This window comes from Podarcis cretensis (genome assembly GCF_951804945.1).
Source record: "Podarcis cretensis genome assembly, chromosome: 2".
Classification (NCBI taxonomy): domain Eukaryota; kingdom Metazoa; phylum Chordata; class Lepidosauria; order Squamata; family Lacertidae; genus Podarcis; species Podarcis cretensis.
Window position 1 is genome coordinate 116,457,059 of NC_137171.1, and position 25,811 is coordinate 116,482,869.

Here is a 25,811-nt window from a genome sequence, read left to right on the forward strand (position 1 = left end):
CATCAAAAAGTTCTTCCTGGTGATTAGCCTGAATCTCCTTTATTGCAACTTGAATCTGTTGGTTCAGGTCCAGAGCAGGAGAAAACAAGCTTCCTCCACCTTCCATGTGACAGCCTTTGAGATATTCGAAGGTGGCTATCAAATCTCCTCTCAATCGCCTCTTTTCCAGGTTAAACAGACCCAACTCCTTCAACCATTCCTCATCAGGCTTGGTTTCCCTGATCTAATCATAGAACCATAGACTCGTAGACTTAGAAAGGACCCTGAGGGTCACCCAGTCCAACCCCCTGCGATGCAGGAATTACGCAGCTGTCCCACATGGGGATCGAACCTGCAACCTTGGCATTATCAGCACCATGCGCTAAGCAACTGAGCTATGTGCCTATCGCATGCATGGCCCAGAAGTGCTCTGTTAATCTTGTGTGGAATGGGGGTAAGGACTGGATTTATTTATTTATTTTAGGACAAAGGCAACAACCCCTAGGCTTGAAACCTCCCTCCCTCTCCTTAAAGAAATAGAACTACAGCTGGACAATAAAGGGCCTCACATCGGTGTAATTCTGCAATGCATTGGGGTACATTACAGCCTGCCTGCTTCAGTAAGTGCTGGATGGGCTCCCAGCCCTGCCTCTATCAGCATCCAGCTCCATCCTCTCTGAGCTGTTTACTGTGTGTTAAATTCTTTTGCGAAAAGACAAGGTCCCCACCCAAAGCCAGCGCTCTTGGAGGGGAAAGCGTCAAGAACGGAGGAGAAGATCCAGACCCTTTACATGCCATGGGGCTGTTGTTATTGTTGTTGTTGTTGTTGTTAAATCATTTCTCACCCACCCTTCACCAACAAGTCACAGAGCAGGTTGCAACAATTCGAAATTTAGGATTAACAAGAAATCAAGACAGAGTACAATCACAGGAATAGGGTGGACCTCGAAAACACATATCTCAGGTGTCAAAAGGCCATGGTTAAAGTGGTGCAGTCACTGGCTTTGGGAAAGCTCAGAGTCGAGACACCTGAAACTGAGATGAGGCAAGTGAGATGCACGGCTGGGCAAGTCTGTTTCCTCTCCATTTTACTGCAAATTTCTCTCAATAGACACAGTTTTGCCTAGTATGCGATTTCTCTTTTTGCAAAGCAATTCTCTACTGCATTTCTGTGTGTCATTTTCAACAATATGTGCATCTCGAGGCATAATTTAAGGCACCCAGAACCTGCCATTTTGAACATTTTGCTTCCCTTGCAAAATTCAGAGAAGTGGGAATTTCGAAGGGTGGCTGTGTTTCGTTTCTCTTATTGTGTCAGAAAGTGCAGAACTGGTCTGTTTGCGGTTATTGATTCTTGCATTGGATTAGATGACCCTCAGAGTCCTTTCCACCTCTACGTTTCTATGATTCTATTACTAATCTCCCCTCATCCATAGTGAGAAAGTCATCACCAGAGTTTAAGATTTGGAGTCTAGGCAGCAAGTCCATTTCACTACTCGCATGCATATATATATATGGGACGTGGGTGGCGCTGTGGGTTAAACCACAGAGCCTAGGACTTGCCAATCAGAAGGTTGGCGGTTCGAATCCTGGCGATGGGGTGAGCTCCCGTTGCTCGGTCCCTGCTCCTGTCAACCTAGTTGTTTGAAAGCACATCAAAGTGCAAGTAGATAAATAGGTACTGCTCCGGCGGAAAGGTAAACGGCGTTTCCATGCGCTGCTCTGGTTTGCCAGAAGCGGCTTAGTCATGCTGGCCACATGACCCGGAAGCTGTACGCCAGCTCCCTTGGCTAATAAAGTGAGATGAGTGCCGCAACCCCAGAGTTGATCACGACTGGACCTAATGGTCGGGGGTACCTTTACACACACAAACACACACACACACACACACACACACACAAAAACACATATCCATACCAAGCCATATTACAAAAGTAATCTAAACCTCCTCCCCAGCAGCAGTATTTCAGGATTAAGATTACATTTCTTTAAAACTCAATGCATTCTACGAATAACATTAAGCATCTTTTATACAACAGAATATGCTTATTTATCCTTTACAGCACTTTCAAACAACAACAAATGTATCTACTAATCAGAGCCACATTTCATTTTCCTTAATCCGTCTAACCCATTGATCCTGTTTTCCCTTAAAAAGACCAAACCATTTTTTAATGTAGTTGGAACCCTTCTAACAAATTCCTGGCTATTTATACTGGCTGAGTTCATGATCACTGCCTCCCCAGGTTTAGACAACATCTCCTTGACTTCAAATAAAAATCCATTTCGCTTTCTAGATTCAAACCAACAGAGGTTGCAAGGAATCAGGCGGCAACTTCCAAGGGAGAATTGGGGTGATGTCGCGCATGGGGCATCAGGACATCGCGAGGAGACAAGGAGCGGAGCCAAACACTGCGGCAGAGCACCTTCAGAAGCAGGCAGCCCCTCCTTCACCTGCCGCTGCCATGGGGGGGGGGTCGGGGGTCTTCTTCCCCATTCCTTTCCCTCTGTGGCAGGACGAGGAGGAGCCCAGCTCTGTGCTTGGCCTCCTTTGAATACTCCGGGGGGGCAGCCCTCACCCCAAAATTATTGGGGCGCCCAAAAGGGCCCGGCCCCTATGAGATGGCACCCCTGCAAGGAATAAAGCTGAGGGTTATAGCAATGACGAACATTGGACATTCGAATTCCAATTGCACCCTATGCAACGCCAAAATTCAGCCCCCAGCCTCCCACCTCTCTCCTTCCGTTGTCCGTCACAGTTGTGGCGACCTGTGGTCATGCTCCCCTAAATCTGCCTCCAGTTGTAGCCAATGCTAGTTCTACTCGTTGCAATTAATGGGTTAAACAGATTAAAGGTAAAGGGACCCCTGACCATTAGGTCCAGTCGTGGCTGACTCTCGGGTTGTGGCGCTCATCTCACTTTACTGGCCGAGGGAGCTGGCGTACAGCTTCCGGGTCATGTGGCCAGCATGACTAAGCCGCTTCTGGTGAACCAGAGCAGCGCACGGAAATGCCGTTTACCTTCCCACTGGAGTGGTACCTATTTATCTACTTGCACTTTGACATGCTTTCGAAATGCTAGGTTGGCAGGAGTAGGGACCAAGCAACGGGAGCTCACCCTGCCGCAGGGATTCGAACCACCAACCTGCTGATCGGCAAGCCCTAGGCTCTGTGTTTTAACCCACAGTGCCACCTGCATCCCACTGTTAAACAGATTAGGCTCTGTGGTTTAACCCACAGTGCCACCTGCATCCCACTGTTAAACAGATTAGGCATGAATTAAACAGGCTCAATGGGTCTATTTTGAGAGCAACTAGCAAGGGCCCAGCTTCTAGTCTGAGGGATCATACACACTTCCATTTGCCCCACTGCTTCCCATTTGCCCCACTGCAGTTTAGCGCTGAATCAGAACGAATCAATTGGGTTTTCTGCAAATAGACGTTTGTTTTGATTTAGTGCTAAAAGATGCGTTGCCGGGGGCGGGGGGAGCAGCAGAGCAAAGGCAAACCTGCTTGGACCCATACCTAGAAAGCACAGGACAAGCAGAAAACCATTTGGACCCATGTTTTCTGGGCAAGCAGAAGAGGGCCTGTGTGCCTTTAAAGCTCTGGATCAAAGTGCGTATTTCAATGTGTGGCTTTTCCCAGCATGGACCTGCAGGCTATGAGGCTACCCTCTGTTTATGTCACAAGAGGAAGGCATCAACGGAGCATTAGCAGATCTTATGGAGAAAAGGCGGGGAATAAATTCAATAATTGGTGATATAGTGGGAGTCTGGATCCCTCCCCGCTATGGGAGCAGTAACTCCATTTTGGTACCGGCTGAACTAATACTCACACACAGACTTACACAACGCCCCCCGGATCTCCTGACTCTTCTCTCCCCCCACAACCATCCATCAGTGAAAAGCCCATTCCAGATCAGATTCACATCAACAAGACCTGCAAAGAACAAAGGCGAGGGAGCCTCTGCGCTTTAAGAGCCTCATCAAAGAGAACGTTTCCACATGTGGCCTCTTCCTGCAGGCGATGGGAGAAGCTGGATCTGGCAGACTTCTCTCTGTTTACGTCGCCCTGGACACGCGCCGCTTCCTGGAGGTCAGAGCAGCCTGACAACGCAGCCCATTTGCCCGGGGGGAGGGGAGGGTGCTGTCCCTCTCTGAAGGCCTTCCAACAAGGGGCAGCGACCTCTTGCGGCTGCCCAGAGGTGCCTGGCGAGATAAAAGGATGCTGGACTCAGATGGGCCTGATCCGTCAGGTTCTTCGGACGTTCAGTGCTGAGGAAAGGGCACTCTGTAGATGCCCAGGGGGACTCTTTACATCATTTCGCCTCTTTCACATGTGGTTGTGGCTGAAACCTAGCTCTGAAAAGAAGCATGTTTCACTCTCAATCAAAATGAACCCCAAATGCGGAGGGTGAAAGGCCCTCTCCATATCCTGCTGCTGCCACCTTCCTTCCTTCAAGGCTGACACTCTCTCTCTCTCTCTCTCTCTCTCTCTCTCTCTCTCTCTCTCTCTGACTGCCAGCTGGGCTCCATGCACAGCAGTCCGTGGAGAGAAAGGCTCTTTCAGGGCCCATTTCCTTGGGAAGTGAAGAGGTCGGAACTGTGCCCTGAACCAATGGCCGACACACAAGAGCCTCTGTCCTCTCCTCCTCCAAACAGATGCTGTGCTTCTTTCCCTCCTTCCTGGCTCACAGGCAGGACTCCTCCACACGGACCCCGCATGTGTCTCAGGAGGTTCCAGGTACACATGACCCTCAATTTTAATCTTTTTTTTCTAATCTTAAATTCAGTTCTTCATATTCTACTTCAGTTGCCATTTCTTTTTTAAGTCCTCATGAAAATTAATCAGCAGATCAGTGCCAATTTCCCTTCACATATGCTTCTGTGCAATTTTGCTTACTATGCACTTGGTTTTGTACAGAGCCATTTCCCCTACCACAACACAAATCTGTATGTTATTTTCACAAACATGCATTTTGATGCACACCTAACCCCCCCAGTATATGCGTTGTTGTTTTAGGTGCACTTGACTGGACTGCATTGCAAATTTCAGAGAAGTACAAATTTCAGACATTTGAATACACTGGTACCTCGGGTTACATACGCTTCAGGTTACATACACTTCAGGTTACAGACTCCGCTAACCCAGAAATAGTACCTCGGGTTAAGAACTTTGCTTCAGGATGAGAACTGAAATCGTGCTCTGGCAGTGCGGTGGCAGCAGGAGGCCCCATTAGCTAAAGTGGTGCTTCAGGTTAAGAACAATTTCAGGTTAAGAACGGACCTCCGGAACGAATTAAGTACTTAACCCGAGGTACCACTGTACAAGGCTCTTTTGCTGCCCCTTCTCCAGGCACTAGCACCCTCTTTTTCTATTTTTAATGTTTTCCGGAATGTTCCAGGTTGTGAACGAAAAGGACAATGTATTTGGTTGAAAAACATGACAGTCTAGGCTAGGAGACAGAGGAACCATCTTTTTAAGAGGATTGAGGGAGCCTGTGCACAACGCCACACAATGTCATTACATCTTGCACACAACACTACGAGTCATAATGACGTCATGCGTGTGACATCATACAGTGCCCTGACATCACATGTGCGATGCCGCAAGGAGCCAGGGGGCGGTGCTGATCACCCCCTGAATATTGAGGGGGCTTGACCCCCTCAAAAATAGTTGGGGGTGGGCCAAAACTGCCCTGGATCCTAGGGAGTTGGCACACCTGCTAGGGAATGAACCTGAAAGATCTTTCCATCCATGACACTATAAAAACAGGGGGGTTTGCTTTTCAGTTGTAATTTAAATCTAAAACTTATTTTCTCTGTATCCCAAACCTTCCTCGATGTCATTAATTGGCTGGATGCAGAGGAGGGGTGGAAGGCACCAGGTGGGGAACCCCAAGGGAAGAAGGGTCAGAGCCCAGGGAGTGGTAGTGGGACAACAGAGAGTGGTCAGAGGGAGAAGAGTAGGAAGAAGAGGGTCGGAAGCTGAAGAGGCAACAGGGTTTAGTGAGCAGGAAGAGGCTAAGGCAGAGGGCAATCCAGAATCAAAAGCAGGAGAGGAGGCTGGAGAGAAGGGAGACCAAGAGGCAGACTCCTGAAGAAGCCAGGGGACCTCCCCTCTGGTCTCGCAGAACCAGAAAAGGAATGAAGAGGGAGGAGAAGAGACATATCCGTAGAGTCTCAGATTGCTTGGGAAGGACCCAGGGAGGAGGAGACTTAAGGAGCTGTGGGAAGGTGGGGATCTTTAGCTTCTGCAACTGCCTCATTGGGACAAGACCTACTGGGAAGAGTTGCTGCCCTCTCTCGGCCAGGCCTCCTGTGCTGTTTGTTCCTTTAAATAGTTAAATTCACTGACCCTGTGTGAGGTATTACTGACTTGCTCCAGGCTCCCGCCCCTGACACTTACAGAGGAATTATCCAGTACAGTCAAACCTCGGTTCCTAAACGTTTCCGTTTTAGAACGTTTCGGCTCCCAAACACCGGAAACCCGGACGTAAGTGTTCCAGTTTTCGAACGTTTTTTGGAAGCCAAACGTCTGACACGGCTTCCACTTGAGTGCAAGAAGCTCCTGCAGCCAATCGGAAGCTGCGCCTCGGTTGTCAAACATTTTGGAAGCTGAATGGGTTTCCGGAACTGTTATGTACTGAGTTGAATAGGATCCAAAATGCAGCAGTCTGATTGGTCCTAAAACAATAGGATTCAGAATGCAGCAGTCTGATTGGTCCTAGAACAATAGGATCCAGAATGCAGCAGTCTGATTGGTCCACAGGAGCCACCCAATTCAGACAACTGAGGATTCACTGTATTCCTGTTTTATTCTCATAACAGCCCGCTCAGTAGTGAGATTCCAAGAATCGCTCAGTAAAGCTCTCTTTTCCTAGAAGGTACACAGGAAGCTGCCTTATTGCAAGTCAGAACCATGGTTCCATCTTGCTCAGTATTGTACACACTGACCAGCAGCAGCTCTCCAGGGTTTCAAGCAGGGAGCCTTTCACTAGCTGTTCCTGGAGATGCTATTGGAGGCGGGCAGAACCTGGGACTTTCTGCATGCAGTGGAGATGCTCTAACCATTTTGCTGCCGCCTGCCCTCTCAGCGTAGCAGCAGCCTTTAGCAGGGTAATGTAAGACAGCTGCCGCAGAGACGACACGTCATGAAAGCCTCCCAGAAGGCACTTAAAGCGATTTTTCAGATCAGCTGTGAAAATGTCCCGAAGCCTCGGTTCAAAGCAATGGATACTTAGGGTGGCTTTTCAGTTGCTCCATTCATTTCTTTGTAAAACCAGCAGTACTAAAGGCATGCCGATGCAAGCGGGAAAGAAATCTGGGGATACAATCAACGTACGGAGGAGGGTCAATACTATACCTGACAACTACCTGACATTTAGAAGACATCTGAAGGCAGCCCTGTTCAGGGAAGTTTTAAATGTGTGACATTTTAATGTATTTTTAATCTTTGTTGGAAGCCGCCCAGAGTGGCTGGGGAAACCCAGCCAGATCGGCAGGGTACAAATAAATAAATTATTATTATTATTATTATTATTATTATTATTATTATTATTATAACAGAACTCTAGCCCAATGGTTGCCATTAATTTGATTTTGAACTGATTTTAAATGAATTGATTTTAGAATATTGTGTTACTTTTATTATTGCTGCCCAGGAGGACTCCCCTGAGTGAGTGCTTGAGGGCCCTGCTCTTGCCACTTACCATCTGGCCTGGGGCGGGGCCTGAAGCCTCATAAGGACTGCGTGGTGCTTGCTGCCTGCTGCCCAGGAGGACTCCCCTGAGTGAGTGCTTGAGGGCCCTGCTCTTGCCACTTACCATCTGGCCTGGGGCGGGGCCTGAAGCCTCATAAGGACTGCGTGGTGCTTGCTGCCTGCTGCCCAGGAGGACTCCCCTGAGTGAGTGCTTGAGGGCCCTGCTCTTGCCACTTACCATCTGGCCTGGGGCGGGGCCTGAAGCCTCATAAGGACTGCGTGGTGCTTGCTGCCTGCTGCCCAGGAGGACTCCCCTGAGTGAGTGCTTGAGGGCCCTGCTCTTGCCACTTACCATCTGGCCTGGGGCGGGGCCTGAAGCCTCATAAGGACTGCATGGTGCTTGCTGCCTGCTGCCCAGGAGGACTCCCCTGAGTGAGTGCTTGAGGGCCCTGCTCTTGCCACTTACCATCTGGCCTGGGGCGGGGCCTGAAGCCTCATAAGGACTGCATGGTGCTTGCTGCCTGCTGCCCAGGAGGACTCCCCTGAGTGAGTGCTTGAGGGCCCTGCTCTTGCCACTTACCATCTGGCCTGGGGCGGGGCCTGAAGCCTCACAAGGACTGCTTGCTGCTTGCTGCCTGCTGCCCAGGAGGACTCCCCTGAGTGCCTGAGGGTCCTGCTCCTTCCTGCCACTTACCACCTGGCCCAGGGCGGGGCCTGACAGGCCTCACTAGGACAGTTGTTGTTATTGCCGGAGGGGCAGAGTGTTTTTAAAATGTTTTTTAAAAATTTTTTATATGTGGGGGGTGGGGGTGGGATGGATGTTTGGTTGGGTTTGGGGATTATTATTTTTTAATTATTTTTTTGATGTTTTGTAATTTTTACATTTTTTGTTTGTATTGTTTTATTGGTTTTGTTTGTTTAAGGTGTTATTTTGTTCTTAGGGGGAGGGTTCAGGGCTGCCGGGGAGTGGGCCCCAGCCCACAAAATGGCTGGGGCATGTTCCACAGGGGGGGATGCACTGGGACAACCGATCTCAGTGATCACGGGTAGGAGGAGGAGTTACGCTAAGACCAGACCATGTCATTACAGAGGAGGCAGGTTTAGTCGTTGTCTGAGGACTATCCCTGCCTCCGGGTCTGGTCCTGACCGGATGGATACTAGAATCAGCAAGGGATACCCACATGACCTGAAGGTGCTGCTGTGCAATGCCAGGTCAATGATTCATAAGACTACTCCCATCCATGACTTGATCATGGATGGAGGACTTGACCTGGCATGTGTAACAGAGACTTGGTTGGATGAAGCAGATGGGCCTGTCCTTGCCGCTGCTTGTCCACCAGGTTTCTCTTACGCACAGCAACCCAGGTCATGTGGGCGGGGAGGGGGGGTTGCAGTGATTTTTAGGAAGTCATTAGTTTGCACCAGGCGTCCTATTGGGAAGACCCAGTTTTCCGAGTGCATGTTCTGGAAGTTGGGCAATAGGGGCAGTACAGGATTCCTTTTGGTGTACCGACCTCCCCGCTGCACCAAGGATTCCCTGCCCGAGCTGCTTCAGGTCGTGGCGGATGTTCTCCTGGAGACACCTAGCTTGGTCGTCCTAGGGGATTTTAACATCCATGCCGACACGACCTTACAAGGGGCTGCTCGGGACTTCGTGGAAAGCATGGCCTCCATGGGGCTGTCCCTGAATAAGTCTGGCCCAACCCATAGTCGCGGACATGCCTTGGACCTGGTGTTTACCTCTATGGATGTTGGTGATCTGACACTAAGTAAAAGCGAAACGAAAGAAGTGCCATGGTCAGATCACTTCCTGGTGCAACTGGACTTCTCTGCGACCCATCCCCTCTGCAGGGAGGTGGGACCAATTCGGATGGTCCGCCCCCGCCACTTAATGGATCCAAATGGTTTCCAGAGAGTGGTAGGGGATGCTTTATCCCATGTTGATGGCCTTTCAGCCGATTCCCTGGTGGCCCGCTGGAATGTGGAGTTAACCAGGGCTATTGACTGTTTGGCTCCGAAGCGCCCTCTCCGATTGCATGGAGCCCGGACAGCCCCGTGGTTTTCCACGGATCTGAGGGCAATGAAACAATCGTTGAGACGGCTAGAGCGCCGGTGGCGGATAACTCATTCCGAATCTGACCGGACACAGGTTAGAGCTCAACGTCGAGCCTACCAAGTGGCGATAGCGACGGCGAAGAAGAATTTCTTCACCGCCTCTATTGCATCTGCAGAAAACAGCAGCAGGAGACTTTTTCAGGTGGTTCACAATTTAGTGGAACCACCTGCAACATCGGGGCCCAGTACGGGCCACATGTTCTCCTGCAATGATTTTGCAAAGTTTTTTGCAGATAAAATCGCTCAGATTCGGGAAGAAGTAGACTCCACCGTGGGAGCAGGGCCGGGGCGGGAGAGTGCTAGAGTTCTGTCTAGTCAAGTTGAGTGGGATCAATTCCAATCTGTTACCTCCGAGGATGTGGACAGGCTGCTTGGACGAGTGAAGCCAACCACCTGTCTCCTGGATCCTTGCCCATCCTGGCTTATAAAAGCTAGCCGGGAAGGACTGGGCGATGGGCTTCGTGGGGTGGTGAATGCTTCCCTCTGTGAGGGAGCCTTCCCAGACCCGCTGAAAGAGGCGGTTATTAAACCGCTTCTTAAAAAACCATCTTTAGATGCGGCCACGATGGCCAACTATCGCCCAGTTTCAAATCTTCCATTCTTGGGCAAGGTGATTGAGCGAGCGGTGGCCGAACAACTCCAGGCACGCCTGGAAGAAGCGGACCATTTGGATCCCTTCCAGTCGGGATTCAGGCCTCATCATGGGACTGAAACTGCCTTGGTCGCACTGGTTGATGATCTTCGGCGGGCTAGGGACAAAGGTGAGAGCTGTTTCCTAGTTCTGCTGGATCTCTCAGCGGCGTTTGATACCATCGACCATAACATCCTTCTGGACCGTCTTGAGGGGCTGGGAGCTAGGGGCACTGTCATACAGTGGTTCCGCTCCTTCCTCCTGGGCCGTGTTCAGAAAGTGGTGGTGGGGGATGAGTGTTCAGACCCCTGGGCTCTCACTTGTGGGGTGCCTCAGGGTTCTGTCCTCTCCCCCATGCTTTTCAACATTTACATGCAGCCGCTGGGAGAGATCATCAGGAGGTTTGGGCTGGGTGTTCATCAGTATGCGGATGATACCCAGCTCTACCTCTCCTTTAAATCAGAACCAGTGAAGGCGGTGGAGGTCCTGTGTGAGTGTCTGGAGGCGGTTGGAGGATGGATGGCGGCTAACAGATTGAGGTTGAATCCTGACAAGACAGAAGTGCTGTTTTTGGGGGACAGGAGGCGGGCAGGTGTGGAGAATTCCCTGGTCCTGAATGGGGTAACTGTGCCCCTGAAGGACCAGGTGCGCAGCCTGGGAGTCATTTTGGACTCACAGCTGTCCATGGAGGCACAGATCAAATCTGTGTCCAGGGCAGCTGTTTACCAGCTCCATCTGGTACGTAGGCTGAGACCCTATCTGCCTGCGGACTGTCTCGCCAGAGTGGTGCATGCTCTGGTTATCTCCCGCTTGGACTACTGCAATGCACTCTACGTGGGGCTACCTTTGAAGGTGACTCGGAAACTACAACTAATCCAGAATGCGGCAGCTAGACTGGTGACTGGGAGCGGCCGCCGAGACCATATAACACCGGTCTTGAAAGACCTACATTGGCTCCCAGTACGTTTCCGAGCACAATTCAAAGTGTTGGTGCTGACCTTTAAGGCCCTAAACGGCCTCGGTCCAGTATACCTGAAGGAGCGTCTCCACCCCCATCATTCTGCCCGGACGCTGAGGTCTAGCGCCGAGGGCCTTCTGGCGGTTCCCTCACTGCGAGAAGTAAAGCTACAGGGAACCAGGCAGAGGGCCTTCTCGGTAGTGGCGCCCGCCCTGTGGAACGCCCTTCCAGCAGATGTCAAAGCGATTAACAACTATCTGACATTCAGAAGACATCTTAAGGCAGCCCTGTTCAGGGAAGTTTTTAACGTGTAATATTTTATTGTATTTTTGCTTTTTATGGAAGCCGCCCAGAGTGGCTGGGGAGGCCCAGCCAGATGGGCGGGGTATAAATAATAAATTATTATTATTATTATTATTATTATTATTATTATTATTGTTAGCTGCTCTGAGCCCGGCTGGGGAGGGTGGGTTATAAATAAAAATTTTATGATGATGATGTTGGGAGCCACCCAAAGTGGCTGGGCAAACCCTGCCAGATGGGCGGGGTATATTATTATTATTATTATTATTATTATTATTATTATTATTATTATTATTTTCTTAATAAGTGAACCAGGATGCACCTTTCCTTTGAAACCGGCTCATCTCCAAATTTGCAATCCTGGTCTCCAGCCAAGTAATTAGTAAAGTGTACAAAAATGCATGAATACCAAGGTGATGCATGCATGAGGATGTATATATGAGTGAAAACAACATACCAAGATGCATTGTATTTGGTGAAATTAGTTTCTGAAAATGTTATACAGAATTAGGCCAAATTGCAGGGGGGGTGGGGAGAAAATTGCACTATCATGAAGCCTTTTTAAACTAACAAATAAATCACAAACTTAACACTGGAAAAATTAGAAACTGAGACAAACTGAAACTGACAGACTTCCTGGTCAGTCACTCCCTGGCACTGCCCTTTCCAGCAATCCCATGAAGTTGGGAGCCTAGAGATCATTGCCAAGGGCACCCCCAGAACCCACTTCCCTTGCCTGCATTTGGAGCTATGGAGTGTAAGGATGTAGAGAATTGTAGAAAGAGGGCACCTGAGCATGCACAAAAGTCCTTTTCTTCACTACAGAGTGGAAACAATAGGCAGCAAGATGCATGCTGGGACCAAAAGGGAAAAGGCCTTCAGAGGAGAGGGAGCAGTTGTAGGGTGGGCCTGAGCAAAGGAAACGCTTGTGTTTAGAATAGGAAACAAGAACCACCCATGTTCCTTGCCAAATATCCTTTGCATTGACCCCAAACAACCTATGTCCTGTCTGCTAGCATGTTCTCCTCCATATCAAAAGCAAAGGCTTCTGGACTTCACATAGGAATTTGCAGCCATGCTTTCACACACACACACACACACACACACACACACGTCTTGTCATCTGCTTTAAAACATAAACCCCAAAGTCTCATTGAGCTAAATGAGCCTTAGTTCTGAGCAGACATGCCTAGGATGGAGCCATTTCACACTCTGCATGTGCTCAGAGGCGCTCTCCTTTCCCCAGCATTCTGCTCCTTTGACTTCAGCTGAATGAGGAAGGAATTATTCAGCAGGAAAGAAACACACTCTGCCCATGCTTATTCACAACCTCCTGGCCCTGAAACGACAATCCTGGAGGATAACACAAACACCACCACAACTGCAACTCCCGGCTCCAGCTAAGCTCTGTTTGAACCCTTCTCATCTTAGCTGACTGTGTTCCTTGGAGTTTCCCGTTTGGAGATAAGCTGGCGGGCACACGCCCCTCTTTAATCATGGTACTTCCTTTTGTATATCTTCTATTTATGTTAGAATCTTTCTTGGCCGCTTTTCTGGGCAAGGCTTGGCAGCATCTGCATCTGATTCTGTGCAAGGTTATCGTCTACCCATGACAAATCATGCCCCCCCCCACAGCTCCTCTGCCGAGCGCCACTCCAGCTCAGCCTTGCTTTTGCAACGGTCTCTGTTTGCGCCCTGGGCAAGCGGATGGAGACCAGGGGAGGTCTCCCAGTCTGTGAGCTGCTGAGCTGCCTCCATGTTCCTCCCCCAAAAATATAGTCACAGGCTGAATCTTTCTCCTGAGACCTCAGGGAGCAGGGCTGACACCAGACATTTTGGCACCTGGTGCAAACCGCAAAACGGCACCCTTCACTTCCCCACCAGGGAAGAAGGGGTGAGTGAAGATCTACACCAGTAACTAGCAGGAAATAAAAATTTACCTTAGGATTTGCTGCCGCCTGAGGCAGTCACCTCACCTTGTCTCATGGGTGGGTCGGCCGTGTTAGGGAAGTACCCGGGGATGTTGGCACCCCCGGCAGTTCCGCAGCTTGCCTCTATTTGAGGTAAAACAAAATAAAAAAATTCCTTCCAGTAGCACCTTAAAGACCAAGTAAGTTAGTTCTTGGTATGAGCTTTCGTGTGCATGCACACTTCTTCAGATACTCTATTTGAGGTAGTTTGGGCTGGGAGGCAGTGTCTGGTCAGGTGAGCTGCGTGGCAGAGCGGGGATTTGAACCCTGGTCTCCCGGTTCATAGTCCAACACTACAGCGTGGTGTAGTGCTTAAGAGTGGTAGTCTTGTAATCTGGTGAACTGGGTTCACGTCTCCGCTCCTCCACATGCAGCTGCTGGGTGACCTTGGGCCAGTCACACTTCTCTGGAGTCTCTCAGCCCCACTCACCTCACAGAGTGTTTGTTGTGGGGGAGGAAGGGAAAGGAGAATGTTAGCCGCTTTGAGACTCCTTAAAAAGGTAAAGGGACCCTTGACCATTAGGTACAGTCATGACCAACTCTGGGGTTGTGGCACTCATCTCGCTTTATTGGCCGAGGGAGCCAGCGTCTAGCTTCCGGGTCATGTGGCCAGCATGACTAAGCCGCTTCTGGTGAATCAGAGCAGTGCATGGAAACGCTGTTTACCTTCCCGCCAGAGCGGTACCTATTTATCTACTTGCACTTTGGCATGCTTTCGAACTGCTAGGTTGGCAGGAGCAGGGACCGAGCAACAGGAGCTCACCCTGTTGTGGGGATTCGAACTGCCGACCTTCTGATCAGCAAGTCCTAGGCTCTGTGGTTAACCCACAGCGCCACCCGCATCCCCTTGAGACTCCTTAGGGTAGTGATAAAGCGGGATATCAAATCCAAACTTTTCTTCTTCTTCTTCTCTAGCCACTGCACCGCAAGCCACACCCCACTCTAGTCCTGGAATGTGCCCTTGAACTTCTTGCCGGGTTGGAGAGGTGCAATGTGGTTTGTCTGTGTGGAAACCCCTGACCTTTGCACGGCTAGGATGTCCTCTTCTGCACAGCAGCAAAACAGTCGCATCCGTTTCCCTGCCCACTTTTGAATCTGGCTCCACCCACCCACAGCATGGGCCCACTCCACACCTGAAGGTTTTCTGCAATGGGCCAAGGAAGCTTCCCTGCCCTTTGTTTTGCACGGGATCATCGGGTCGGAATGCGTCTCCTGGGCTTCTCCTGCAGGTCCTGGAACAACAGGAATCCTGCCTCAAAGAGCTTCGTAATCTTCTTTAAAAAGAAACAAGGAAAGGGCAAAGGAGAAGCCTGGCCCAGCCCTCCCTCCCCACTGACGGCTCACGGCGATGGGAAAGAAGCTCATTACTGCAATATCTTGGACACGGCTTAACTGGGAATAAGCATAGTTGAATCCGCTGGAGCTTACTTCTGTGTAAACATTGGGTCCGGGCCATCACTCTGCCTCAGGGAGCAAGTCCGTCAAAGCCAAGCCAACTTCAATCTCTCCAAACAGCTTTTAAAGCGTGTAAGGATGAGCTCTGCTGGGGCAATGGCCCCTCCAGTCCAGTGTCCTGTTCTCACAGTGGCCAACCTAGATCGCAGAATCATAGAATGGCAGAGGTGGAAAGGACCCTGGGGGTCATCTAGTCCAACCCCTGCAATGCAGGAATCTCAGCTAAAGCATCCAGGACAGATGGCAACCCAACCTCTGCTTATAAACCTCCATGGTAGGAGAGTCCGCCACCTCCCGAGGAAGACCGTTCCACTGTCTAACAGATACCTATGGAGAACCTGAGGGCAACTGAACTCTCCTCTCCTGTGGCTTCCAGAAGCTGCTCTTTAGAAGCCTCTGACCATCAGAGCAAAGCCACCCTGGCTGGTAGCCATCAAGAGTCTTCTCCTCTTCCATTATATTCACCCAATTCTCTTTTAGAGTCCTCCACATTGGTGGCCTCCTGCAAGGGACAAATATGGAGGGCTGCACAGGTTCCCCCATCACAGGTCCCTATCCTAGTGCCTGACTAAACCAGTCAGGCCACACTGAAGATGACGCAACTTTCAAACCCTGGCAGCACAGGAAAGACAAAATCTGAAAAGTATCTTCCGGCGAAGAGTCAAACAGCAACGATCCAGCTAGGATGGAACCACTGGCTTCATTCATTCACCGGCGCCGTGATTTGACCATAATGACAGCTTGCCCTTCAACATGATTCAGGAGCAAGTGGAAGGATTCCAACCTAGGACAGTGTCTAAGAGACTAAAGCTGGATGAAGTTCTGCCCATTGATGACTCCCGTTAAAGGGTTCCACCCCCTGCCCCCCCAAATGCACACTTTATGTACCAGACAATAAACACATCACATATTGTGTGGATCCCAATAGTGATGTATGGAAGTGAGAGCTGGACCATAAAGAAGGCTGATCGCCAAAGAATTGATGCTTTTGAATTCTGGTGCTGGAGGAGACTCTTGAGAGTCCCATGGACTGCAAGAAGATCAAACCTCTCCATTCTGAAGGAAATCAGCCCTGAGTGCTCACTGGAAGGACAGATCCTGAAGCTGAGGCTCCAATACTTTGGCCACCTCATGAGAAGAGAAGACTCCCTGGAAAAGACCCTGATGTTGGGAAAGATGGAGGGCACAAGGAGAAGGGGACGACAGAGGACGAGATGGTTGGACAGTGTTCTTGAAGCTACCAGCGTGAGTCTGACCAAACTGCGGGAGGCAGCGGAAGACAGAAGTGCCTGGCGTGCTCTGGTCCAGGGGGTCACAAAGAGTCAGACACTACTAAATGACTAAACAACAACAACATTGTGTGGATCTCGCATAAGCAACATGGATTCAGGTGAATCAGTGACACAGTAGAAAGCAGGGGTGGCAAATCTGTACCGCCATCCCCTCAAGATGTTGCTGGGACAAGGCCTCCCGCCACCCCGACCCTTGGTCATGCTGGCTGTTGGTTCTGATGGGAGGTGAAGTCCAGCAACATCTGGGGCGGACTCACATCCTTTGCATGCTTCTGAATACCAGTTGCTGGAAACCGCAGGAAGGGAGACTAGAGTAACGTTGTGCTCAGTTCCTGCCGTTGGGCATCCCATGAATATCTGTGAGAACAGCCACGGTGCTCTTATGCACCTGACAGCCTCCAGTGAGTAACAGAATTCCTACCACAATACCCTAAACAGTGTTCCTTCAATTCTAGATTCAGGTAGGTAGCCGTGTTGGTTTGACGCAGTCGAAATAATAATAATAATAATAATAATAATAATAATAATAATAATAAATAATTGTCTAGTAGCACCTTACAGAGCAACTAAGTTTGTTCTGGTATAAGCTTTCGTGTGCATGAACACTTCTTCAGTGTTCCTTCAAGTACATCTTCACTTAGTTAGAAAATACTGCTTTTCCTGGGAGCCTTTCACAAATTATTTAAAAAGACAACAAAATGAGCTGGACTCCTTGGCAGGTTTTGAATAAACATACACGAATTTATTGAGGGTTAACTTAGTAGACAGATAATATAAGGATGTGTACAATTTTACAATATGCAGAGGTTTATATAGGTTGAGAAATCACAGAGAAGAGCTGAGGATTTGTGGGGGAGGGGGGAAATGGGGAGAAATAATGAATATGATTTGCTTTGATAATTTGTTATGTTGAAATTGTGAATAAAAAATTTAAAAAGAAAGAAGAAAATACTACATTTCTGCAAACAAAACCAGGTTGATGGTAAGAGCTGTTTGACAGTGGAACGGACTGGACTCTCTTTGAGGTTTTTAAACAGAGGTTGAATGTCAGGGGTTATTTAGCTGTGGTTCCGACAATGTGGCAGGTTGGATTAAATGACTCTACAGTTCTATGATTCTAATGTCTTCTCTTGAGAACCTCTCCTCTCAGATGTTAATTCCCTTTGCCAGTTTTGGGACATCTGTGCTATCATCTACTGCTGCTGTGACTTTTTGCTACGACAGTTTTACATAGGAACGCAGGAAGCGGCCTTATGGAGAGTCAGACCTCTCTGATCTATCTAAGGAAAGGCCCTGCTGGCCGAAACCCAATAAATAATCTGCCTGTCTATTCAGAAACACTGAGTTAGATGAACCACTTGACTTGGAATAAGGCTGCTCCCTATGTTTCTGTCCTCCGAAGAAGGTTAGGTTGAGCGATTTGCTCAGAGCCATCCAGTGAGCATCAAATGCCCCACCCCTTCGTCTCAGTTTCTCCCTCAGAAGCGATTAGGGTGGAGACAGAACTAGAATGAGCTGGCTCTGCCTCTCATTGGCTCTGGCGCCACCTGCTGTCGGCCTCCCTGCCTTCCACCCTATCAGTCCCAATTGCTACCAGCCGCCACCATGCGGAAAAGAACTGAATTGCTGGATCAGACCAAAGGTATGACAACACAGAGGGAAGAAGGGCCCCAAGGGCACATGCAAAATCTCCCAGAGCCTGCATTTCAGCAGTGGGAAGGGACGGAGGGAAAAGCAGATGGAGCAGAGGATGTCACTCTTTGGCTATATATCAACAACACAAAAGCCAGAGGGTTCTGCAAACACAGGCAACACCTCTCCATCCTGCGGAGAAAAATCTGCAGCCAAAATGAAAATTTATGTTTACTGTACAAGTGTATAAAGGGGTTAAGGCTCACAGAGAGCTGAATTGCCAGAGAGGATATCTCTGTGGTATCATATCCCTTAGGCAAATGATTTATATCCTTACTATTTCCTCCTCGCCTCTATCATCCTCTTTCTTCATTTACCTGCTGATGGAAATCAATGTTTCATTGTGCAAACACCATCTTAGTACTTTTAGTATGTAGCAAGCAACTTGTAAGTATCACTGCTGGCCTCATATTCTTCACAGTGCTGAATCCTGGCAAGACTTACATGTGAGTAAACATATTTTCTTGTGCTAACTGCGCAGTCTGTCATCTGATTATTTTTGTAGGAGGGAAAGAGGGTGAATCCCAAACGGCAGGGGCATATTTAAGTATATTTAAGGCTAAGCAGCCTACTTTCAAGTCTGTTTTTATTCCTGTAATATCTTAACTCAGAGCAGCTAAAGCTCTAAACCTCACTCACATGAGACTGAAGGGATAAATTAAGTTTACTATATCCTCTCCTACTTGCCAAAATCCACCCATTTTTCCCCCTCTCCAGGCAAGCAAGAGGCATGATTGCGAGTCAAGGGCATGTCTTGTCTAAGCAAAAGCACTCAAGGAGAAGAGTCCGTGAAGGCTCTGGCCTGGGGAGAGCCATAGCCTTCCCCTGGGCCTTGAGGTCCGCTTCTCCTGGTATAGCAGCACACCCTGCTCTACACCATCACCTTATCAGAGTGTCCCTGGACTCCGAGGTGGAGTGATGTGAACAAGGCTCTACTGGAAGGCTGCAGCAGTATCAAAATGGTAGGAGGCATGTGGAACAGTGGAGGATAGTCCATTAAGGCGAAGGGGGCATTGCCCCACCAGCCTCATTCTGCCTTTTTTTGTTACAACCAGCCTCCCCCTTAGTCTTCCCCAGAGAGGGTGGGGCAACCCACCCAGATGAGAGGGGTATAAAGAATAAGATTGTTGTTGTTAGCATTGGTGTCAGTGTTGCCCTTGAAGAACTCAGCAGGGAGGAGGAAGGGGGCAAGACTAGCATTGGTTGCCTCTGCTTGCTGTTGGTTCCGACTCCCTCTACTGTTGAGCTCCCTTCTTTTCACCCTACCAGCCCAAATGGACGCCAACCATTGCAGATGTCAAAGCACAGTAGGAGTTTGCTATAGTTAGGGAGCCCATGCTGAAGGCAGGCGAGGCCACTGCCTTGCTGAAGCTAAGGAGGTCTGGTCAGTGCATGGATGGGCTTGAGAACCATGCAAAAGCCCCGTCGGGCAGGCAGGCTAGAGATATAAGGAAATAAATGAAATCAGTAAAGGATCATCCAGTCCTCTTCCAGTTTTCTGGTGAGGACTGCTTCCTGTGTGCATTTCTCAGCCTGCATTTCTCCCATGAGCTGGTAGACAGTCCACCACTTGATGGAATTGACTTTAAAGGAAAGGGGACCCCTGACCATTAGGTCCAGTCATGGCCGACTCTGGGGTTGTAGCGTTCATCTTGCTTTATAGGCTGAGGGAGCTGACGTACAGCTTCCGGGTCATGTGGCCAGCATGACTAAGTCACTTCTGGCGAACCAGAGCAGCACACGGAAATGCTGTTTACCTTCCCGCTGGAGCGGTACATATTTATCTACTTGCATTTTGACATGCTTTCGAACTGCTAGGTTGGCAGGAGCAGGGACCAAGCAACGGGAGCTCACCCCGTCGCGGGAGTTCAAACCACTGACCTTCTGATCGGCAAGTCCTAGGCTCTGTGGTTTAACCCACAGCGCCACCTGCATCCCTGGAATTGACTTTAAAAACCCCTAAAAAGCCTGCAAAAACATTGTTTTGTGCCATAAATCTAGCATCAAGTTCTCTGATGAGGTAGATCTGTTTCCAGTCACCCCAAACAACTGGTTCAAACAACAATAAACAGGTTTTTGACTGAACTTTGGAAAGAATGTCCTGATAACGTAAGTCATTCAACTTTGGAACAGAGATGGACTTGGAAGGAGACAAAAACTCTCCTTCTTTCGGAGAACCTTGGTGGCCAAACTACCAGAAGATTTATTGCATCAGCAGGAGAGTTGGACTAGATGATATTTGGGTGGTATCCAACTGAGTCCTACTCAAAGTAGACCCAATGAAATAATGAATTAGTTATGCCCATTAAAATAAATGAGTCTACTCTGAGTAGGGCTAGCATTGGATACAGACTTATGATTCCATCTAACTAGGCATCATTTAACTTCTTCGTCGATATCTTCCTTTCCCTGACATCTTCTTCCTTCTCTTCCTCTCTTCACTTTTATGTCCTCTTAGGTGAATGTATAAATATACAATCTCAGTCTATCCAGTTCTGTGCCCCAAACAAAAGTTTGCTCTTAGGGACACCAGTTGCAAAAGAGGACAGGATTCCTGCATCTTTAATAGTGGCATACCTGCTGAGTTTCCCTCTTAAAGGAGCAGGAGCCCCATCCTCTTTTGAATCTTTTATCTCAGCCTTTATCCTTCACCCACCTTGCTATCTATGCTTCAGTACATCCAGTTACCTCTGCCCCTTCCCATTGCTTTCGCCCTCCTCTTAAATGCCTGCAACACAGGGTCACATTCCATGAGATGGGTGAGCTGGAGCTTGGACCACAAAGGCCACATCTGTGAGTCTTCAAGGTGCCACAAGACTCTTTGTTGGATTTGCTGCAACGGACTAAGATGTCTATTGCTCTGGAAAATTACCCTTCCTTGAAACTGATAGGAATGTAGAATAATGGCCTTCTACATTGGTCCATCTAAGCCACACTGATAGGAAGTGGCTCACCAGGGTTTCAAACAGGGAGACTTTCCTAGACCTCCCTGAAGATGGCAGGAGTTGAGCCTGGGTACTTCTGCATATTAGGCAGATGCTCTAACCACTGAGCTAAGGTCCTTTCCCCAAAGACTAGGAACACGAGAAGCTGCCTTATGCTGTCGGACCACTGGCCCATCTAACTCAGTATTGCGTACACTGACTGGCAGCAGCTGTCCAGGGTTTCAGATAGGAGACAGCCCCAATGTCTACAAACACACACACACAAGCATCTAGTTACAGATAGGTAGCCGTGTTGGTCTGAAGAAGTGTGCATGCACACGAAAGCTCATACCAAGAACTAACTTAGTTGGTCTTTAAGGTGCTACTGGAAGGAATTTTTTTTGTTTTGACACAAGCATCTGATATCTAGGGCAGACTTCAGACTTGTCAGAGCTGGCTTCTCTCACTAGTAGGAATGGGAGAGAAATCTGATTGACTTCATGTCAAAAGGTAGAGGTACCTAATCCACGCTTTCCAAGACAAAACCTAACCATCCTTCAGAATTCACACTTCTCCAAACTTTGCAGTGCAGTCTTGCCAGCCAATAAATGTGTACATAAATACACGTGCTGGGGTAAAGCGTGCATAAAACTGCATATAACTGTGAAAATAACATACCAAAATGAAGAACGTTTGGGGGAAATTGCTTGCATAGAACATTCTGCTTAAAAAAGGTGTATCACTGGGAGAAATGCTGCTGAATTTTCCTGAGGTCTTGCTATAAAAATATTAATAGTAGCAAACTGTGGTGGAAATATGGAGAACTGAACTTCTAACTGGAAAAATAGAAAATTACAAAAATTAAATGGACAGATTCACACATACACCCTACTCACTTGAACCCCAAGATTCAGCCTTTGCCCTCCAGGTGCCCCAGCCAGCACATGCTTTGGATTACAGTGCTTTTGGACTACAGCTCCCATCACTGGCTGGGTTCTGATGGGAGTTGTAGTCCAAAACATCTGGAGGGCACCAGGCGGGCGAAGGCTGCCCAAGATCTATCCAGAAGAGCCAGCTGCAAAGGACATAGTGTGAAAGAACTGTGTGCCTCTGAGCACATGGTTAACCTGTGAATTAATGCTCGGTGCCGGAACTGAACTGAGCGCACACAAAAGTGCACTTTGGGTTACCATTCTTCTCCATTTCATCACCCCAACAAAGGCAGGAAAATTGGCTTTCTTGTTGCTGCCATTGTTGAACAGCCGGCAGTCAACCCCACTTGCCAATCTACTTCGAAATCCACCCAGAGACCTACAGGCTACCCCAGTAGGTTTTGAATTCCACGTGGCTCTGTCTTAGCTGAAAGAGCTGTCCTTTGACAGTTTTCTGAAAACGTTCTCATAAGCTGCCTGACTACAGCGGAGGAATTATAGCTTTAGAGATAAGACAGATTTCTGGAAACGTTCTCACAAGCTTCCCGGTGACACCAGAGGAATTATAGCTTCATAGATAAGACGCAACCATTCATTATCCTTTCGTCCCTCTAGAGCATCATTCCGTTCATTCACACTTTGCGATACTTCTTCAATGGCTATGCTCAGCCGATGTACTTTTTATTTTCGTCAGTGAATTCACGTTTTCTTCACAATGCCACCATGACTTTAGTAAGCACAATAGTTTATTATTTAAAAAGCCACCTGTCTGTGCTCTATAGATTGCCGCTAGATCTTGAGAGATTGAAACTCGTGCGTTAAACTCATCCGTGTGTCAAACAGCACTGCCTTCTCTTGCCTGCTCTAACACTGCTTCATCTCTCCCTGCCTTCATCCACCCTTAATCTCTCTTCCGTTCCATCCATCCATCTGTCCCTCTCTCTCTCCCATCTCACTCCCATTCATCTGCACCAAATTACTGTTCGGATACATTTACGTAGGATAGCGAACATCTGTCTATCAGCATCAAACTTTCTTACCTACTCCCTTCTCTCCCCAGCCTGTTAGTCTCTTGTTACCATGACATGTCCTTAAAAACTCAACTTTCCCATTAGCAAAACAATGCTTTCCTTTATCACTGGAGCTGCTCGGGGATCCTTTCAGGAAAGCCCAAATATTTTTTTCAAAACTCAGATGCTCTGCAGGGCATCTTTAGCACACAACACCACTTCCCCCAGGACTTTCCCTGCTTCAGCTGCCCCACAGGGAATCCCCTCCTTACTTGCAAAAAGTTTGATGCTCGGGCTGCAAAGAGCTCCACTCGTCTGCTGCCTCTCTCTGCTTCGCTCCCTCTCTCTGCGCGACTCTTTCTCCTGCCCTGGAGAGAGAGAGAAAGAGAGAGGAGGCGAATGTGTTGGCCTTTGGATTTCCTGGCTCAGTACAGCACTGGGGTGTGAGCGAGCATATGTGCATCACTCACTCACACACACACACTCACACACAAACACACACATAGACTCATTCACTCCTTTGCTTCTCCTTGGTTTGGAATCGGAGGCAGTCAGACACAAAACGCCATGAGATCATAATGGGACTCTCTGATAACCATCTTGGCACAGAGATTCGGATCACTCCATAGTCCTCCTGTTCCAACACACTTGTTCATATCTATGTTAAAATTTCTCCCTCCCGCACACACATCTCTTTTCACTTTGCCGCCCTCTTTCTCTGTGTGTGATATGTGGCCTCCATCCATTGATCCTTTCCCCTGGAACCATCTCTGTCTGTCTGTTTCTCTCTCTCTCTGTCTCTCTCCTTGTTGTGGCTCCACACACCATAAACTAAAAGCTGCTTCACACGCAAGCAGTCTCTCCTATGTTGCTTCCACATAAGAGGAGATCCCCTGTGCAGACTGTCACGCAACTGGCATGATCTACAAATGTAAGGACCAGGCCAGCAACTCACCTAGTCAGGCAACCTGTTCTCACAGTAGCCAAGCCGATGCTTCGATGGGAAACCCTGCGAGTAGGAATTGTGCTACTTTTCCAACTTGTGACCTCCAACAGCGACTGGTATCCAGCAGTGGAGACAGGGCATAGCCATCTTGGCTGGAAGCCACTGATAGTCTTATCCTCTGTGAATTTGTCTAGCAGACACTTACACCCCTTACAGCCTTCTAAAGTTGGTGACTTGGCAGTGAATTCTTGTGGCAGTGAATTCCGCAGATTCACTGCTCCACAAAACACAGCTTCCCATTCCATGTATACACAATTAAATAGATGTAGGCGCATGCTCCTTGAATTTATTAATAATCAGATCTTTGTGGTTTCTTCAGCTGAAAAATAGACTCCCAGGGTGTTCTCAGACGGTCATTATTTGGGGTTGGGTTTCAGTCACATACTGGCATTCAGGTTGCTTAATTATAGTTGATTTAAAGATCTTGCTCAACAACCCTGCTGCCCCGGCAGACTTTTATAATAGGGAAAGTGATGGGGAGGGATGAACTAGAAAGTGTGATTTAACAGGGAATAAATTTGCTGGATAAAATTTTATAGACAGGAACGCGGGAGCGGGAGATGTGAGGGAGTCCAAAGAAGTTAAGAAAATTATGTTAAGAGATGTGTTGTATTGTATTGTTTATTGGTATTGTAATTAAAATAAAACTGTTAAGAAATATTTTAAAAAAAAATAGAAAGTGTGATTTAACACTTGCATAGTGGGTGGTGGGTTTTTATCCTCCTAGCTTTCAAGTACAGTATTAGCATTAGCATTAGCATTAGTACAGCGGGTGGTGCTGCAGTCTAAACTACAGAGCCTAGGGCTTGCCGATCAGAAGGTCAGCAGTTCAAATCCCTGCAATGGAGTGAGCTCCCATTGCTCAGTCCCAGCTCCTGCCAACCTAGCAGTTCGAAAGCATGTCAAATTGCAAGTAGATAAATAGGTACCGCTCCAGCGGGAAGGTAAACGGCGTTTCCGTGCGCTGCTCTGGTTCACCAGAAGTGGCTTAGTCATGCTGGCCACATGGCCCAGAAACTATACACTGGCTCCCTTGGCCAGTAAAGCGAGATGAGCGCAGCAACCCCAGAGTCGTCCGTGACTGGACCTAACGGTCAGGGGTCCCGTTACCTTTATTAGTCTCTATGCGATCAAAAATGTTTGCAGGATCCACTTTCAGAAAGAGGCACCATCCGTGTTATGTTGCCAGCATCTATCTGTTCTAGACAATTCCTTCCTACGTAGGTGCTGTGAACCCCAAAGACCTGGAAAATCATTTTTTGTTTGTTCAATCTCCATTTTAAAGCCATTGAAACAACTACATGTAAAGGCTAAAGCACTTTCCCGTTTTTATCACATGCGTTAGTCTTGTAGTTAGGTTAAAGCTTACTGGGAAATGATAGATAATGAATTGAAAAAGATGTTTTAAAGATGTTTAAAAATAAATATGTTGTAAAAAAGAAGCCAGAAGTTTTCCTTTTGGAAATTCTAGGGACAGAACTACTCAAACTGTATAAAAATTTCTTGTATGTAACTACAGCGGCAAGAATGCTTCTTGACGCAAAATGGAAATAAGAAGTCCCAGCAAAAGAAGAATGGATACCAAAACTTATGAATTAAAAAGAAATGGCGAAACTTAACAGAAGAATAAGAAATCAAGATAACAAACTTTTTATAAAAGAATGGAAATGGTTTATTGAATCTCTACAAACAAACTGTAAACAGATAAGAACATTGGCAGGATTATTGTAATAACCTGCAGTTTTATAAGAGTATATATTTAAAGTAGGTGAATAAATGAGCAAATTAAGTTAATTTGGATATGCAAAAAATATTTTAAAAAATTCAAGGAACTGCAGAAA

At 48.0% G+C, this 25,811-nt stretch overlaps 1 protein-coding gene across 19 annotated transcripts in view; it reads right to left on the reverse strand.

Moving 5' to 3' along the window:
- Positions 1–24,217, reverse strand: part of TNXB (tenascin XB) — a 126,147-nt gene extending 101,930 nt beyond the window's left edge. For 6 of the 19 annotated variants that reach the window (XM_079957397.1, XM_079957399.1, XM_079957398.1 and 3 more), the window contains exon 1: positions 23,237–24,216. The gene's annotated coding sequence lies outside the window, so the exon portion shown is untranslated. Of the gene's footprint in view, positions 1–14,680; positions 14,813–23,236 lie in introns of those variants that run through there. The other 13 variants (XM_079957396.1, XM_079957395.1, XM_079957400.1 and 10 more) reach the window with 8 other exon arrangements.
- Between the last annotated feature and the right edge of the window lie 1,594 nt (positions 24,218–25,811).